The sequence below is a fragment of the Bos grunniens genome, chromosome 2 (genome assembly GCF_055505025.1).
Source record: "Bos grunniens cultivar Pamir isolate PY7600 chromosome 2, Bosgru_T2T1.0, whole genome shotgun sequence".
Taxonomy (NCBI): Eukaryota; Metazoa; Chordata; class Mammalia; order Artiodactyla; family Bovidae; genus Bos; species Bos grunniens.
The window spans coordinates 89,500,862-89,518,242 of NC_141166.1; the positions used below are offsets into that span (position 1 = coordinate 89,500,862).

General features: G+C 42.9%; 1 protein-coding gene across 8 annotated transcripts in view; it reads left to right on the forward strand.

The window, feature by feature from the left end:
- KIF5C (kinesin family member 5C) overlaps nucleotides 1–17,381 on the forward strand; it is a 159,714-nt gene that overhangs the window by 34,359 nt on the left and 107,974 nt on the right. For 2 of the 8 annotated variants that reach the window (XR_015146034.1, XM_086352651.1), the window contains exon 1: nucleotides 1,011–1,268. The exons of the other annotated variants lie outside the window; for them this stretch is intronic. The gene's annotated coding sequence lies outside the window, so the exon portion shown is untranslated. Of the gene's footprint in view, nucleotides 1–1,010; nucleotides 1,269–17,381 lie in introns of those variants that run through there. 8 annotated transcript variants of the gene reach the window in all.

The window sequence follows — 17,381 nt, forward strand, 5'->3', positions numbered from 1 at the left end:
AGCCTGAGTTGTAGCCCATCCATTCTAGACTGCTGGCTGTGGAAGAGCTATTAAAGTCTGCACAGAGCAACTCACCTTTATAGTGATAGTGCTGTCTACTCACACGGGGCTGGCACCCTAGACTCAAACCGTGACATAGTTACCCTGAACTTAACAACTACTGCTGGTTTGGGTTAATGTAATTATTCTATTTTATGCCACATTTTTTTCTCCTGTAATGTATGGGAGTCATTTTTTCAGTACTATGTAAAAGAAGCTATTGCTTTTACATATTGGATTATACTGTGTCATGTCCTAAACCCTACTATGTGGAATTCTTAGAAAATCTATAGTTGAAGGTTAAATATGTTCTTGGAGGATCAGTGACAGGATGCAATATGGTGTTATGGGTGGAAGGCTTGGCTGGGAACCAGACATTCTGGATCCTAGTTTCGGCTCAAATTGTTGCTTTGCACATGATCTTGGGAAGTTATTCTCCAGAAAGGGAAGCTAATATTCCCGTTTGGCTTCCAAAATCATGAGGAACAAATAGAGACAAGGGACCCGAACATACCATAAGAGCAAAATTGCCATCTAATACATGGGAGAATCATAATTATATAAGCTGTTTCTGAAGAGTGAAAAATGAGTAGAATGCTAATTTCTAGTAAATATTTGCAGTGCCCATTTGTCAGAAGCCTCTGTATGCACTGTTAACCAAGGGAAGGTTTGGGGGAAAGTTTTGTTTCATTTTTTAGGTAAAGGGAACAGAACATACATGTGTTACCATGTGGCTTCCGTGTTGTTGGAGGTGTCACCTGGAGCCCTGGCCTCCCGGGGGGAGGTGTGCAGAGGGGCAGTTCCTGGATTGCCCAGTGCTTTACCCAAGAGGCTGCTCCCAGGGCAACATGCCCCAGTAAGAAGGCTCACAGTCAGTTTTACTCTCTTCTATTTGGCAAAATAATACCTTCAGTGAAATAGCTTTTCACCTCTTCTCCAGTGAGAAAAGTTTGGTTTTTCTTTTTTTCTTCAGAATTGACTTGTCAGAAAACCACATCTCCTGAAATAACCACAGCAACAGTTTTATTCAAGAATGTTGAACTCAACTCCCAGTTTAAAGATTATGTTCTCTCATGCTCTATGTATCAAGACAGAAGCCACCCTTATGGGGAAAAATTCCAGAACCCTGTGATCTTCAATATTATTACAGTGAGCCAGTTGGAATGGCTCTGGAGCTGGAATGAGCCAGTCTTTTACTTTACAGAGAGGAGGAGACCCGGAAAATAGAGGTAAATTGTTTAAGGTGACAGAGTGTGTGGGTGTGAGGTCTGGCAGTAGAACAAGTTCCTCTGACTCTCTCCTAAACTGTCCGTGTTGGTGGACGAGGGTACAGAACAGTGAGTGGAGACTGAGGGGAGCTCACTGTATTTCACTATGAAATAAAAATCACATACAAATAAGCATCTTACTTTTGAAACACAGACTTCATTAATTTTCCTAACAAAAGTAACACTTCTATCTTCATTTTTTCCTTTAGCCAGACAATAATTCTGAATTTCTTCATTATCACTTGGGCAGTTTGCCTTCCCAGAGTGTTTTTTTTTTTTTCATAGCTGTCTGCGATCTTGACAGGGCTTGTGTGTCCACCCAGCAGGACTTTGGGTTGAAAGGAAAGAACTGAGGCTGCTTTCCTGCAGGAGGAAGGCTTACAAGACTCACACTTGTTTGTTGCTTTTGTTCATTCTCAAGACTTGCAGAGGTTGGCATTGCCTTGGCAGCTCTGGTGGAAGCCGATTGCTGCTTGGTGGATGTCAGTTTTATGGCAGCCTCTCCTGGGAACAGCCCTGGCTTTGGCCAGAACTGGCACCAGCCACCTTCCTTGGGGCACAGAGCCAATGTGGGGCAGGAGATGAGAATGTCTGGGCCCAGCTCTGGTTTAGCGTCTTATACTCAGTCACGGAGTCATCCCAGCACAGATAGGGCAGGCGATGGAGTGGTGGGGAGAAGATGGAGCTGGAGGGTTCAGTTGATAGGAGAAGTCCAACTGATTGGCTTCAGGGTCTCCCTGTGAGGCTCCATTTACAGGTTAGTGGATCCAACTAATATAACGGTGGTTATGTAGAGTTTATCGGTGATGGGAGAGAGCTGGTCACTGCTGGGTATGGGATGCTTCTGTGCAGTGGGGTTTCTTTCTGCTTTGGGAATTTGCTAGTTCCAGAGACTTAGGAAGGTAGGGGATTGGGTAAAGAGGAGTAAAGGGATGCAGAAAGAGGGTAACTCCATGGCTGCTAAAACCTTGGAGGTCAGGGATGAGAATGGTTAGTAACAAGTGACATTTCTGATATGCTGGAGAGAGATTGGGTTGGCCAAGAAGTTTGAGTTTTGCTGTAAGACGGTGCAGGGAAAAACCCTGAACAAACTTTTTGGCCTGCCCAATACAGTGAGTGTAGATTGCCTCCCTCCCTCCAGCCCCCAGCACCACAGGACATTCCACGGTGTCCTGGCACCCTGGGTGCTCGCCTGCAGCTATTAGTCATCGTCAGCAGCAGCAGACTTGTACTGAGCGCCTACTTTATACCATCATGTGCAAGGCGCTCTGCTAGGTCAGGGCCTTCGGGAGCTTGGAGCCCTCCTTCGTGTAAGTGAGAAATTGGGAATCCTCCGGGCACCCCACGGGCCCAAGGTTTGGCGAGTGACCAGCACCCTTTGATGAAGAAAAAGATTCTTTTTCTAGGATAGTGTCCCAAGCCCACGGCTTGTTAAATTTTGATAAGCATTTCAGTTTCCACTCACCCTCCTGTCTGGACGTGAAGCAAATGTGATGGCTCCATATTTAACAGTGACTCAACAAACCCAGAATCTCTTAGGGACACACTTACTGAATGAAAGAGCAGAACGTCTGGGATTTCGCCTTACCTTGGGCCTTCCCAGAAGCAAACACAGAGAAGGGATTCGAGTGCACATTTCTATGGGAGGTGACTCCTGGACGCACCGAAGAATGGAGAAGTAAGGCAAGGAAGAGAAAGAAACCAACAGAGAGCGTGTCATCACGCAGGTTACCACCATGGACAATGCGAGTTCTACCCCAGTGGGGACTCTGGGAGCCAGTGTGGAATACTTGCCTCAGAGTCACCCCACCTCCACTGGTACCTCTGGGTGAGGGAGCTGAAGCCCCAACTCCTGTCAGTCAGTCATTGACTGAGGACTGCTGGGCTGCTGCTGGGGAGTCCTCTGGCCTGCTGCAGGTGACAGAGAGAGCTCTGAGCCAGAAAAGTCCTCAGGCAGAGACCCAGGTGCTGGAGGTTGGGCCAGCATGCGTGGAGATGAAGAAGACTGTGAGGATGCCGTCAGGGCCCTGGATGCATCTGCTTTAGGTTTGCAGTTGGTAAAATCACAGACGTTTCCTGGAGGCTCCAGAGCTGTGATCGCAAAGCTGGCATGTCCAAGTACCTGCACCAGACTCAGCTCCTCTGCTTCCCTGAAAAGTCTCTGTGGCTGAACATGGAAATTCTATTTATTTTTAAAGAGTGTAGAGGGTGGCCTTAGAACAGAGTAATATTTTTGAGGGATATCCCCACCCTGGAAATTAAGGGGCCTCAGAGTTCTGTGGGTGCAGAGCTCACGAGTGGCAGACCTGGGGGATTGGGTGCCCAAGGTGTCCTTTGGCACTTGACTGTGGTAAGGGCACCAGCACGCCAAGTCTTGGAGTTACTACATTGTGAGTAATTGTCACATATTGCCATTCCTTCCTTTAAAGGGTCATTGCTCAGTAATTTTGCAATACAAATGCCCAGTGTAAATGGACTCAGGTTTTTTATTACAGGATAGCACTGACCATGTCTTGAGCGTCTGCTGTAACAGCAGGCATATCACTGGATCCTTTCCTGCACGAGCATCTGATCCTCACAGGAGGCCTGAATTGTGTATATTATTGGCTTCATTTTACAGATGAGGAAACTGAGCTTCAGAGAAATGGGAGCTATGTTGAAGAGTATTTGGCTTCATTTCCACCTTTTGGCAGTCTGCTTTCTTTGGGCAACATTCAGCATAGGCTTCTGGAGTGAGAAGTAGAGAACGCCTATTCTAAATCCTTTTATAAATCCCCTCCTCCTGGTCCACTGTTCTCTTTCTTAAAGCATGTGGATGTGTACAACTTGTAGGTTTCATAAAATGATTCTTTCCTCCTGGGTCATTGTATAAATGTTAGATACCAGCAAAACAATGTGTTATAATGCCTGGGAACACCTCTGTATCCACAATATATATTGAAATCATGTGTCAGTTTAAAAACTTCTCCTCATGTTACTAAGAAACACTGCTGCATGCCCACTAGAATGGCTATAATAAAGAAAACAGATAATTACAGGTGTTGGCATGGCTGTGGAGAAATTGGAACCCTGATATGCTGCTGGTATGAATGTAAAATGGCAAACAATTTGGAAAATAATTTGTCAGTTCTTCAAAAAGTTAAGCATAGAGTTATTGTATCACTTAGAAATTCTACTCCTAGTTATATACCCAGGAGAAATAAAAATAAATGTACACATAAACACCTCCCATGAATGTTTATAGTGGGACTCATAATAACCAAAAACTAGAAACAACTCAATGTCCATCAGTAGGTGAATGCATTCATAAAATGCATACAATGGAATTTTATTCAGTCTTGAAAGTGAATGAAGTGATTCATGAGACAACATGGATGAACCTTGAAAACATTGTATTTGAAAGAAACTTGTCACAAAAAGCTACATATTATATAATTCCAGAACAGGCAAATCTGTAAGGACAGAAATAGGTTAGTGGTTGCTTAGCTGCTGTTGTTCAGTCCCTCAGTGGTGTCCAGCTCTTTGCAGCACGCCAGGCCTCCCTGTCCATCACCATCTCTTGGACCTTGCTCAAACTCATGTCCATTGAGTCGGTGATGCCATCCAAACGTCTCATTCTCTGTCATCTCCTTCTCCTCCCGCCTTCAATCTTTCCCAGCATCAGGGTCTTTTCAAATGAGTTGGTTAGTATCGAAGCTTCAGCTTCAGCATCAGTCCTTTCAATGAATATTCAGGACTGATTTCCTTTAGGATTGACTGGTTGGATCTCCTTGCAGTCCAAGGGACTCTCAAGAGTCTAACACCACGGTTCAAAAGCAGCAGTTCTTCAGTGCTCAGCCTTCTTTATGGTCCAACACTCACATCCATACATGACTAATGGAAAAACCATAGATTTGACTATACAGACCTTTGTCAGCAAAGTGATGTCTCTGTGTTTTAATATGCTGTTTAGGCTTGTCATAGCTTTTCTTCCAAGGAGCAAGCATCTTTTAATTTCATGACTGCAGTCACCATTTGCAGTGATTTTGGAGTCCAAGAAAATAAAATCTGTCGTCACTGTTTCCACTGTTTCCCCATCTATTTGCCATGAAGTGATGAGACCGGGTGTCATGATCTTAGTGTTTTGAATGTTGAGTTTTAAGCCAGCTTTTCCACTCTTCTCTTTTCAACCCTCATCAAGAGGCTCTTTAGTTCCTCTTCGCTTTCTGCCATAAGGGTGGTGTCATCTGCATATCTGAGGTTATTGATATTTCTCCCGGCAATCTTGATTCCAGCTTGTGCTTCTTCCAGCCCAGCATTTCACATGATGTACTCTGCATATAAGTTAAATAAACAGAGTGACAATATACAGACTTGACATACTCCTTTCCCAATTTTGAACCAGTCCATTGTTCCATGCCTGGTTCTAACTGTTGCTTTTTGACCTGCATACAGGTTTTGTCGGAGACAGGTAAGGTGGTCTGGTATTCCCATCTCTTTAAGGATTTTCCACAGTTTGTTGTGAGCCACATAGTCAAAAGCTTTAGCACAGTCATGAAGCGGAAGTAGGTGTTTTTCTGGAATTCTCTTGCTTTTTCTATGATCCAGTGGATGTTGGCAATTTGATCTCTCGTTCCTCTGCCTTTTCTAAATCCAGCTTGAACATATGGAGGTTCTCGGTTCATGTACTGTTGAAGCTTAGCTTGGAGAATTTTGGCATTACTTTGCTAGCTTGTACATAGTTTGAACATGCTTTGGCACTGCCTGTCTTTGGGATTGGAACGAAACCTTACCTTTTCCAGTTCTGTGGCCACTGCTGAGTTTTTCAAATTTGCTGGCATATTGAATGCAGCACTTTCACAGCATCATCTTTTAGGATTTGAAATAGCTCAGCTGGAATTCCATCACTTCCATAGGCTTTGTTTCTAGTGATGCTTCCTAAGGCCCACTTGACTTCACACTCCAATATGGTTGCTTAGGGTTGGGGAAATTGAGAGGCTGCGGAGTGACTGCTAATGGGTACAGAGCTCCCTTTTGGGATGATGAAATGCTCTGAAATTAGACAGTGGTGATGAGTGTACAACCTTGTGAGTGTTCTGACAACCACTGACATGTACCTTCTTATTAAGTGGTGCATTTCATGGGATATGAATTGTATTTCAATAAGCAACACAGAACTTCTTCTCCCAGAATACTTGTGTTGATTAAAAAAATAAATATCACCATTAACCTAAAGACTTCCTGCTTTTTAACTAATGTTTTGGAAACATTCTTTCAGATTGTTTGCCTAGTCCTGGACAGTTTGGAAGCTTATCTTATTTGATTTATTCTTGTGCAAGCTAATATAATGTTTTACTGATGTCTTAACTTTGGATATCTTTGGAGTCCTTCAAGCAAGACAAATCTATACCCCTTTCATGAAGGGGGCACATATGTCTTTCTCCAGAGAAAAGAGATTTGGACTTTGAACACTCAGCTCCCAAAGTGAAACAAAGCTACCGTGGTGGCGAGGGAGGCAGGTCTCTCAGCCTTGGTCTGTCTTGTTCTGACACTTGGAGGATAGTGTCAGATCTAATGCTTCAGAGAGGCAGATTTTAAATCAATACAAAGGACTTCTCTGGTGGCACAGTGGATAAGAATCCACCTGTCAATTCATGGAACATGGGTTTGATCCCTGGTCGGGGAAGATTCCCCATGCTGTAGAGCGATTAAGCCCATGCACCACAGCTACTGAGCCTGTGTGCTGCAACTGCTGAAGCCTGCATGCCTCGATCCTGTGCTCCACAACAGGAGAAGCCTCCATAATGAGAAGGCCTCGCACCACAACAGAGTAACCCTGCTCCCTGCAACTAGAGAAAGCCTATGCAAAAAGCAGCAAAGAACCAGCATATAAAAAAATAATAAATAAAAGCATTTTAAATAAATCAATACAAGAACAAACTTTCTAACAGTTAGAGCTAGTTGAGTTTCAAGTGGGTTCCCTGTTGTCTCTTAGACTGTGGAGATGAGTTGTGCTTAAAAGGGGGTGGGACAGACTGACTCTCAAGTTCATGTTAACTCTGAGAGGTGGTGATTCTGTTGATATTCCATTGCTGTACTGCTCCAGCTGTCATAGCAAGGACTCTTTATTTGTTGAACTAATCAGTTGTATATTTGGAAATAGTATAGAAATGATGGAAAGGAAAGCAGGGGGAAAAAAGTTCCAGAGTCTCATGCTTGTTGTTTCTTTGATGTTCAGGGAGAATAATTGATTCTAAAGCCAGAACTCAGAACACAAGACAGGGAGCCAGAAGGTCTGGATTCTAGACAGACCTGCCACCTACCCAATTAACTAGGTAACTTTCTGCAGATCGTCTACCCTCTCCCAATCTTGTTTATTTGTAAAACACAATGTTGGGTTTGGATGACCTGGAAGGACTGTTTGGCTCTGAAAAATTCTAAAAATTTTCTGAGTAAGTCCTTCTTTTCATAACAAGTCTTAACATCTGCTTTTTCCTTGCCTCTGGTTGGCTTTTATCTGTTTTTAATGTCTTCTTTTGCAAGGAAGGCTTGCTGTGTGCATGCCCACCACCTTCTTGCCAATCTTGACCTTCTTCCCTGATCTTAGGCCCTTCTTTATTCAGTGGATTCCTGTCAGTCCCGTCTTAATGCTGAACACTGTCTTGACTTCTGCTGTGGTTGGGCTGTCTTTTGTTACCTCATTAATCACTTTGCTTCAGTCTTTCATGTCTGAACAAACATCTTTTGTTTCGTGTGTCTCCTGCTTTTCCATTAGCAATTTAGGAGATCGGCATAATATAAAGGAAGAATTCTTGAAACCAGAGACTTAAAGTTATTTCACCGGACTGACAGAGCTGATGGTGGCCCTGGGCCTTAGTTTTCCAGTTTATAGAATGGAGCTAATAATATCTAAGAAAGCCTTCCTCAGTGAGCAGTGCAAAGGAATAGAGGAAAACAATAGAATGGGAAAGACTAGAGAGCTCTTCAAGAAAATTAGAGATACCAAGGAAACATTTTTGGGCTCCAAAATCACTGCAGATGGTGATTGCAGCCGTGAAATTAAAAGACGCTTACTCCTTGGAGCCAAAGAGAAAACAATACCCAGTTGTGGATGTGACTGGTGATAAAAGCAAGGTCTGATGCTGTAAAGAGCAATATCGCATAGGAACCTGGCATGTCAGGTCCATGAATCAAGGCAAATTGGAAGTGGTCAAACGAGATGGCAAGAGTGAACGTCGACATTCTAGGGATCAGCTAACTAAAATGGACTGGAATGGGTGAATTTAACTCAGATGACCATTATATCTACTACTGCGGGCAGGAATCCCTCAGAAGAAATGGAGTGGCCATCGTGGTCAACAAAAGAGTCTGAAATGCAGTACTTGGATGCGATCTCAAAAACGACAGAATGATCTCTGTTCATTTCCAAGGCAAAGCATTCAATATCACAGTAATCCAAGTCTATGCCCCAACCAGTAATACTGAAAAAGATGAAGTTGAATGGTTCTATGAAGACCTACAAGACCTTTTAGAACTAACACCCAAAAAATGTGTCCTTTTCATTATAGGGGACTGGAATGCAAAAGTAGGAAGTCAAGAAACACCTGGAGTAACAGGCAAATTTGGCCTTGGAATACGGAATGAAGCAGGGCAAAGACTAATAGAGTTCTGCCAAGAAAATGCACTGGTCATAGCAAACACCCTCTTCCAACAACACAAGAGAAGACTCTACACATGGACATTACCAGATGGTCAACACCGAAATCAGATTGATTATATTCTTTGCAGCCAAAGATGGAGAAGCTCTATACAGTCAACAAAAACAAGACCAGGAGCTGACTGTGGCTCAGATCATGAACTCCTTATTGCCAAAATCAGATTTAAATTGAAGAAAGTAGGGAAAACCACTAGACCATTCAGGTATGACTTAGATCAAATCCCTTATGATTATACAGTGGAAGTGAGAAATAGATTTAAGGGCCTAGATCTGATAGATAGAGTGCCTGATGAACTATGGTTGGAGGTTCGTGACATTGTACCAGAGGCAGGGATCAAGACCATCCCCATGGAAAAGAAATGCAAAAAAGAAAAATGGCTGTCTGGGGAGGCCTTAAAAATAGCTGTGAAAAGAAAAGAAGTGAAAAGCAAAAGAGAAAAGGAAAGATATAAGCATCTGAATGCAGAGTTCTAAAGAATAGCAAGAAGAGATAAGAAAGCCTTCCTCAGCGATCAATTCAAAGAAATAGAGGAAAACAACAGTATGGGAAAGGCTAGAGATCTCTTCAAGAAAATCAGAGATACCAAGGGAACATTTCATGCAAAGATGGGCTCGATAAAGGACAGAAATGGTATGGACCTAACAGAAGCAGAAGATATTAAGAAGAGGTGGCAAGAATACACAGAAGAACTATACAGAAAAGATTTTCACAACCCAGATAATCACGATGGTGTGATCACTCACCTAGAGCCAGACATCCAGGAATGTGAAGTCAAGTGGGCCTTAGAAAGCATCACTACGAACAAAGCTAGTGGAGGTGATGGAATTCCAGTTGAGCTATTTCAAATCCTGAAAGATGATGCTGTGAAAGTGCTGCACTCAATATGCCAGCAAATTTGGAAAACTCAGCAGTGGCCACAGGACTGGGAAAGGTCAGTTTTCATTCCAATCCCAAAGAAAGGCAATGCCAAAGAATGCTCAAACTACCGCACAATTGCACTCATCTCACATGCTAGTAAAGTAATGCTCAAAATTCTCCAAGCAAGGCTTCAGTAATATGTGAACCATGAACTTCCTGATGTTCAAGCTGGTTTTAGAAAAGGCAGAGGAACCAGAGATCAAATTGCCAACATCTGGTGGATCATGGAAAAAGCAAGAGAGTTCCAGAAAAACATCTATTTCTGCTTTATTGACTATGCCAAAGCCTTTGACTGTGTGGATCACAAGAAACTGTGGAAAATTCTGAAAGAGATGGGAATAGCAGACCACCTGACCTGCCTCTTGAGAAATTTGTATGCAGGTCAGGAAGCAACAGTTAGAACTGGACATGGAACAACAGACTGGTTCCAAATAGGAAAAGGAGTACGTCAAGGCTGTATATTCTCACTCTGCTTATTTAACTTATATGCAGAGTACATCATGAGAAGTGCTGGGCTGGAAGAAGCACAAGCTGGAATCAAGATTGCCAGGAGAAATATCAATAACCTCAGATATGCAGATGACACCACCCTTATGGCAGAAAGTGAAGAGGAACTAAAGAGCCTCTTGATGAAGGTGAAAGAGGAGAGTGAAAAAGTTGGCTTAAAACTCAACATTCAGAAAACGAAGATCATGGCATCTGGTCCCATCACTTCGTGGGAAATAGATGGGGAAACAGTGGAAACAGTGTCAGACTTTATTTTTGGGGGCTCCAAAATCACTGCATTTGGTGACTGCAGCCATGAAATTAAAAGACGCTCACTCCTTGGAAGAAAACTTATGACCAACCTAGATAGCATATTGAAAAGCAGAGACATTATTTTGCCAACAAAGGTCTGTCTAGTCAAGGCTATGGTTTTTCCTGTGGTCATGTATGGATGTGAGAGTTGGACTGTGAAGAAGGCTGAGCGCGGAAGAATTGATGCTTTTGAATTGTGGTGTTGGAGAAGACTCTTGAGAGTCCCTTGGACTGCAAGGAGATCCAACCAGTCCATTCTGAAGGAGATCAGCCCTGGGATTTCTTTGGAAGGAAAGATGCTAAAGCTGAAACTCCAGTACTTTGGCCACCTCATGCTAAGAGTTGACTCATTGGAAAAGACTCTGATGCTGGGAGGGATTGGGGGCAGGAGGAGAAGGGGACGAAAGAGGATGAGATGGTTGGATGGCATCACTGACTTGATGGACGTGAGTCTGAGTGAACTCCAGGAGTTGGTGATGGACAGGGAGGCCTGGCATGCTGTGATTCATGGGGTCACAAAGAGTCGGACAAAGTGACTGAACTGAACTGAACTGAACTCCTTGGAAGGAAAGCTATGACCAACCTAGATAGCATATTAAAAAGCAGAGACGTTACTTTGCCAATGAAGGTCTGTCTAGTCAAGGCTATGGTTTTTCCAGTGATCATGTATGCAGGTGAGAGTTGGACTGTGAAGAAAGCTGAGTGCCGAGAATTGATGCTTTTGAACTGTGGTGTTGGAAAAGACTCTTGAGAGTCCCTTGGACTGCAGGGAGATCCAACCAGTCCATCCTAAAGGAGATCAGTCCTGGGTGTTCATTGGAAGGACTGATGCTGAAGCTGAAACTCCAATACTTTGGCCACCTCATGCAAAGAATTGACTCATTGGAAAGGACCCTGATGCTGGGAGGGATTGGGGGCAGAAGGAGAGGGGGATGACGGAGAATGAGATGGCTGGATGGCATCACCGGCTCGATGGACAGGAGATTGGGTAGACTCTGGGAGTTGATGATGGACAGGGAGGCCTGGCATGCTGCGATTGATGGGGTCGCAAAAAGTCGGACACGACTGAGCGACTGAACTGAACTGACTGAAGGAAACATTTCATGCAGAGATGGGCACAATAAAGGACAGAAACGGTATTGACCTAACAGAAGCAGAAGATATTAAGCAGAAGTGGCAAGAATACACAGAAGAACTGTACAAAAAATATCTTCACAACCCAAATAATCACAATGGTATGATCACTCACCTAGAACCAGACATCCTGGAATGTGAAGTCAAGTGGGCCTTAGGAAGCATCACTATGAACAAAGCTAGGGGAAGTGATGGAATTCCAGTTGAGCTATTTCAAATCCTAAAAGATGATGCTGTGAAAGTGCTACACTCAATATGCCAGCAAATTTGGAAAACTCAGCCATGACCATAGGACTGGGAAAGGTCAGTTTTCATTCCAATCCCAAAGAAAGGCAATGCCAAAGAATGCTCAAACTACTCCACAATTGCACTCATCTCACGCTAGCAAAGTAATGGTCAAAATTATCCAAGCCAGGCTTCAACAGTATGTGAACTGTGAACTTCAGATGTTCAAGCTGGATTTAGAAAAGGCAAAGGAACCAAAGATCAGATTGCTCATATCTGTTGGATCATCAAAAAAATCAAGAGAGTTCCAGAAAAACATCTATTTCTGCTTTATTGACTATGCCAAAGCCTTTGACTGTGTGGATCACCACAAACTATGGAGAATTCTGAAAAAGATGGGAATAGCAGACCACCTGACCTGCCTCTTGAGAAATCTGTATGCATGTCTGGAAGCAACAGTTAGAACTGGACATGGAACAACAGACTGGTTCCAAATCTGGAAAGGAATACATTAAGGCTGTACATTGTCACCCTGCTTATTTAACTTATATGCAGATTACATCATGAGAAATGCTGGGCTGGAGGAAGTACAAACTGGAATCACAAGCACAAGCTGGAAGCACAAGCTGAATATTGCTGGGAGAAATATCAATAACCTCAGATATGCAGATGACACCACCCTTATGGCAGAAAGTGAAGAACAACTAAAGAGCCTCTTGATGAAAGTGAAAAAGTTGGCTTAAAGCTCAACATTCAGAAAACTAAGATCATGACATCCAGTCCCATCTCTTCATGGCAAATAGATGGGGAAACAGTGGAAACAGTGAGAGACTATTTATGGGGGGCTCTAAAATCACTGCATATGGTGACTGCAGCTATGAAATTAAAAGACACTCCTTGGAAGAAAATTTATGACCAATCTAGACAGAATATTAAAAAGCAGAGACATTGCCAATGAAGATTCCTCTAGTCAAGGCTATGATTTTCCCAGTAGTCATGTATGGATGTGATCGTTGGACTATAAAGAAAGCTGAACGCCAGAGAACTGATGCTTTTTAACTGTGGTGTTGGAGAGAACTCTTGAGAGTCCCTTGGACTGCAAGAAGGTTCAACCAGTCCATCCTAAAGGAGATCAGTCCTGGATGTTCATTGGAGGGACTGATGTTGAAGCTGAAACTCCGATACTTTGGACACCTGATGCAAAGAACTGACTCATTTGAAAAGACTCTGATGCTGGGAAAGATTGAAGGCGGGAGGAGAAGGGGACGACAGAGGATGACATGGCTGGATGACATCACTGACTTAATGGACAAGAGTTTGAGTGAACTCTGGGAGTTAGTGATAGACAGGGAGGCCTGGCATGCTGGAGTGCATGGGGTTGCAAAGAGTTGGACACGACTTAGTGACTGAACTGAACTGAATAATATGTATCTCATGGAGTTGGTGTGAGAATTAAATGAGATAAAATATAAAAGCATTTGGAAACAAAAGTGTTTGGTGGTGGTGTTGGTGGACATTAATGAGAAGGTGGTCAGTGCAGGGAGAACTTCTCATCTTCTGTTCCTTCAGGAGTTAAGTTACACAAACACCTGGGACAGAAAGGGAGTGATTACTCTCTCTTTTTTAAAAAAATAGTTATTTGTTTGGCTGCATTGGGTCCTCATTGCATCATGTGGGATCTTTTATAGTGGTCCATGGATTCTGTAGTCATGGCACGTGGGCTTTTAATTCCCTGACCAGGAATTGAACCCATGTCCCTGACATTGAAGGTGTATTCAATTGAAGGGAAGTCCCAGTGATTATTCTGAGTAATCACTTCCTCTACTCAGTGTCTGAAGATAATTCCACAGAGTGAGTTTTAATCTTGCTGGGGAAATTTTTTTCTTTCTTTTTCTTTCTTTCTTAAAGATAGAAGAAAAATCAAATAAGTCATTGCCACCCCCCCCCCCTACTTTGGTCACTACTCTTGGTTGGTCTCAGAAAGACCAATAATCTTGTTATTAGATAATATGCTAATAAAAATGTTAATCTTGTTAGATTATCTCTTTTTAAAAAAATAAATTTTTTTGAAGTAAAGTTGAATTATAGTGTTTTGTCAATTACTGCTATACAGCAAAGTGACTCAGTTATATATATACTTTTTTGTGTGTTCTTTCCCATTATGGCTCATCACAAGATATTGGTTATAGTTCCCTGTGCTATATGGTAGGACCTTGTTGTTTAGCCATTCTGTATATACCAGTTTGCATCTGCTAATCCCAAACTCCCAGTGCTACACTCTCTCACCCTCCTCCCTGTTGGCAACCACCAATCTGTTCTCTATGTCCTTGATTTTGTTTGTTTCATAGATAGGTTCACGTGTCATATTTTAGATTCTGCATATATCATATGGTATTTGTCTTTCTGACTTACTGACTTACTACACTTCGTATAATAATCTCTAATTGTATCCATGTCACTGCAAATGGCATTATTTCATTCTTTTTAAATGACTAGGGAGTATTCCACTGTATGTATGTACTACGCATGCGTGCTCGCTAAGTCGCTTTAATGGTGTCTTGACTCTTTGCGACACTATGAACTGTAGCTCTCCAGGCTTCTCTGTCCATGGGATTCTCCGGGTAAGAATACTGGAGTGGATTGCCTTATCCTTCTCCGGGAGATCTTCCTGACCCAGGGACTGAACTCACGTTTCTTAGATCTCCTGCACTGGTAGACGGGTTCTTCACCACTGGCGCCACCTGGAAAGCCCAATGTATGTACCGTATCCTCTTTGTCCATTCTTTGTCCGTGGGCATTTAGGTTGTTCGACGTCGATGAATAGTGCTGCTATGAACACAGGAGTGCATGTATCATTTTTAAAAAATACTTATTTATTTATTTAGGTTCTGCTGGGTCTCAGTTGCAGCATGCACATCTTCAATCTTTGTTGCAGCATTCGAGATCTTTGGTTGTGGCATGTGGGATCTGACATGCTCCTCTGCATTGGAAGCTCAGTCTTAGCCACTGGACCACCAGGAAGTCCCTCGTGTATCTTTTTGAATTATGGTTTTGTCTGGATATATGCCCAGAAGTGAAATTGCTGGATTTATTTTTAGTTTTCTGAGGAACCTCCAAACTGTTCTCCATAGTGGCTGTACCAGTTTACATCCCCACCAGTAGTATAGGAGGGTTCCCTTTCCTCCACACCTTCTCCAGTATTGTTTATAGCCCTTTTGATGATGGCCATTCTAAACAGTGTGAGGTGGCACCTCATTGTAATTTTGATTTGCATTTCTCTAATAAGTAGCAACGCTGAACATCCTTTTATGTGCCTATTTGCCATCTGTGTTTCTTCCTTGGAGGAATGTCTCTTAGGTCTTCTGCCTATTTTTTAATTGGGTTGTTTGTTGTTGTTGTTGTTGTCAAGGATTACCTCTTGATTATCTCTTCTTGGGGATAATTAATTTAAGTTTCCTTCACCTTCCTTCTGCTGCTGATTTTCTAAATCTTTAAGGGGGTCTTTGCTTTCCTCTGTCTCCAGTAGTAATATTCCTTCCAGGTTGGGGTATTAATAGGCCATATGGTTCATAGACACTTTGCTCCCAACCACTTGATAGGAATTCTGGTGGCTTGGTTTTTTGTTTTGTTTTGTTTTTTTAATTTCAACTATAAAAATGTAAGAACCATCTGCTGTTATTTTTTTGTATGTGATCTTGGTAAGTTATTTAGCTACACTGCTCCCATGCAGTTAGCACTGCTCCGCTTAAGGCTTTCATGGCAAAACTGGGTTACTTCATTTTCAGTTGTAATGTATGTGGAGTCTGTGTCCCACCCAGATTCCTTTCATAAATTGCAGCAGCTTTGCATATCCTGCACTTAGGTTTTGGCATTTATATGGCTTCTGTGTTAGCTGGTTAGATGCTTTAATAGTAGTGGTCCATTTGATTGGTTGAAAATGGGTCACATAGTAATTGCTATGGAGCAAACCAAATAGAGTAATGTGATAGAAAGTGATGCCGGGGTCGGGTGCAGTTGCTTTTGTTAGGGCCATGGAAGCCTTCAAAGGAGAATTTGGAGGTGACGTCTGGAAGGTGGTAAAGACAGTCAAATAAAGACCTGTGGTGAGCCCAGTGAAGATCTGCAGTGAGAGAATTCCAGGAAAAAGGAAGAGTTAAGAGCAAAGGCTCTGAGCTGAGGAATAAACAAGGTACAGAAGGAAGTCCAGTGGGCTACACTGTAGTCAGATGGAGGAGAGTGCAGGGAGCTGAGGGTGGAGAGGGTCTAGTCTAACAGGAACCATTGGGGAGTTTTAAGGGAGATGGGGTCATTTGGTTTATCTATCTCAAAAGCTCACTCTAACTGCTAAGTGAACACTGGATTGTTTGGAGCAAGAATGGAGGCAGGGAGACCAGTCAGGAGACTAAAGCTGTGGTCTTGATGAGAAATGATAATGGCATGAACTGGGGTTGTGTGGTGCAGATGGTGAGAAGTGATAGAATTTGGGTTGTATTTTGGATATGGACTCTATGGGACATAATAAATGATTTTGACTTGAGTACTAGGTGATTAGTGGTGCAATTCTTATTCAGATACAGAGGGCTTGATGGTTCTTTTTTTGGCCAGTTAAGCTTGAGATGGCTAATGGACATCAAGTGGAAATGTCCAGCAGGCGACTGGGTGTATGAATCTGGAGCTTGGGCGAGATTTGAAGGCTGACATGTTCATTTGAAGTATAGAGAGAAGGCTGAGGTCTTGGGCCAGACACAGTGTCGCTTGGAAGTCTGGAAGAGATGTCAGGAAAGGACATGGACAGAGTAGCCAGAGAAGTCTCAGAGGACCATGAGCTAAATAGATGCCCGGAAAGGAAAGTGTCTCTGGAAGGAGTAAATGGCAACCTAGTCATTCAGGTTCAAATGTTAGCACTCAGCACCCATATTAAAATGTAAATCCAAAAATTTATTCTGCAGCTGCAAACAGTGACAGCTGAAGCAGGCTGGGCCCACTGCCTGCCCACTGAAACCCTCAGCTATAGTGGGAGACTCTGAAACGGGGAGACTCCCTCAGAAACAGGGAGACTCTGGTTTCCTAGGGGTCTTTGCTGCAGTCTCAACCAGGATTTGTGAGATTTTCATTCCCTTACTAAAACAGCAGTGATGAGTTGGTTGTTATTGTTGCTTAAATGTATGCAGCTGTATACAGCTGGTACACTGTGCCATAAATCAGTTCTTGAAAATAATCAGTAACTAAATTCTAATCCAGATTCTAGTGCCTTGACTTTAAGGTTCACCTAAAATAAAAGGCTATGACCAACTCAGTGCAT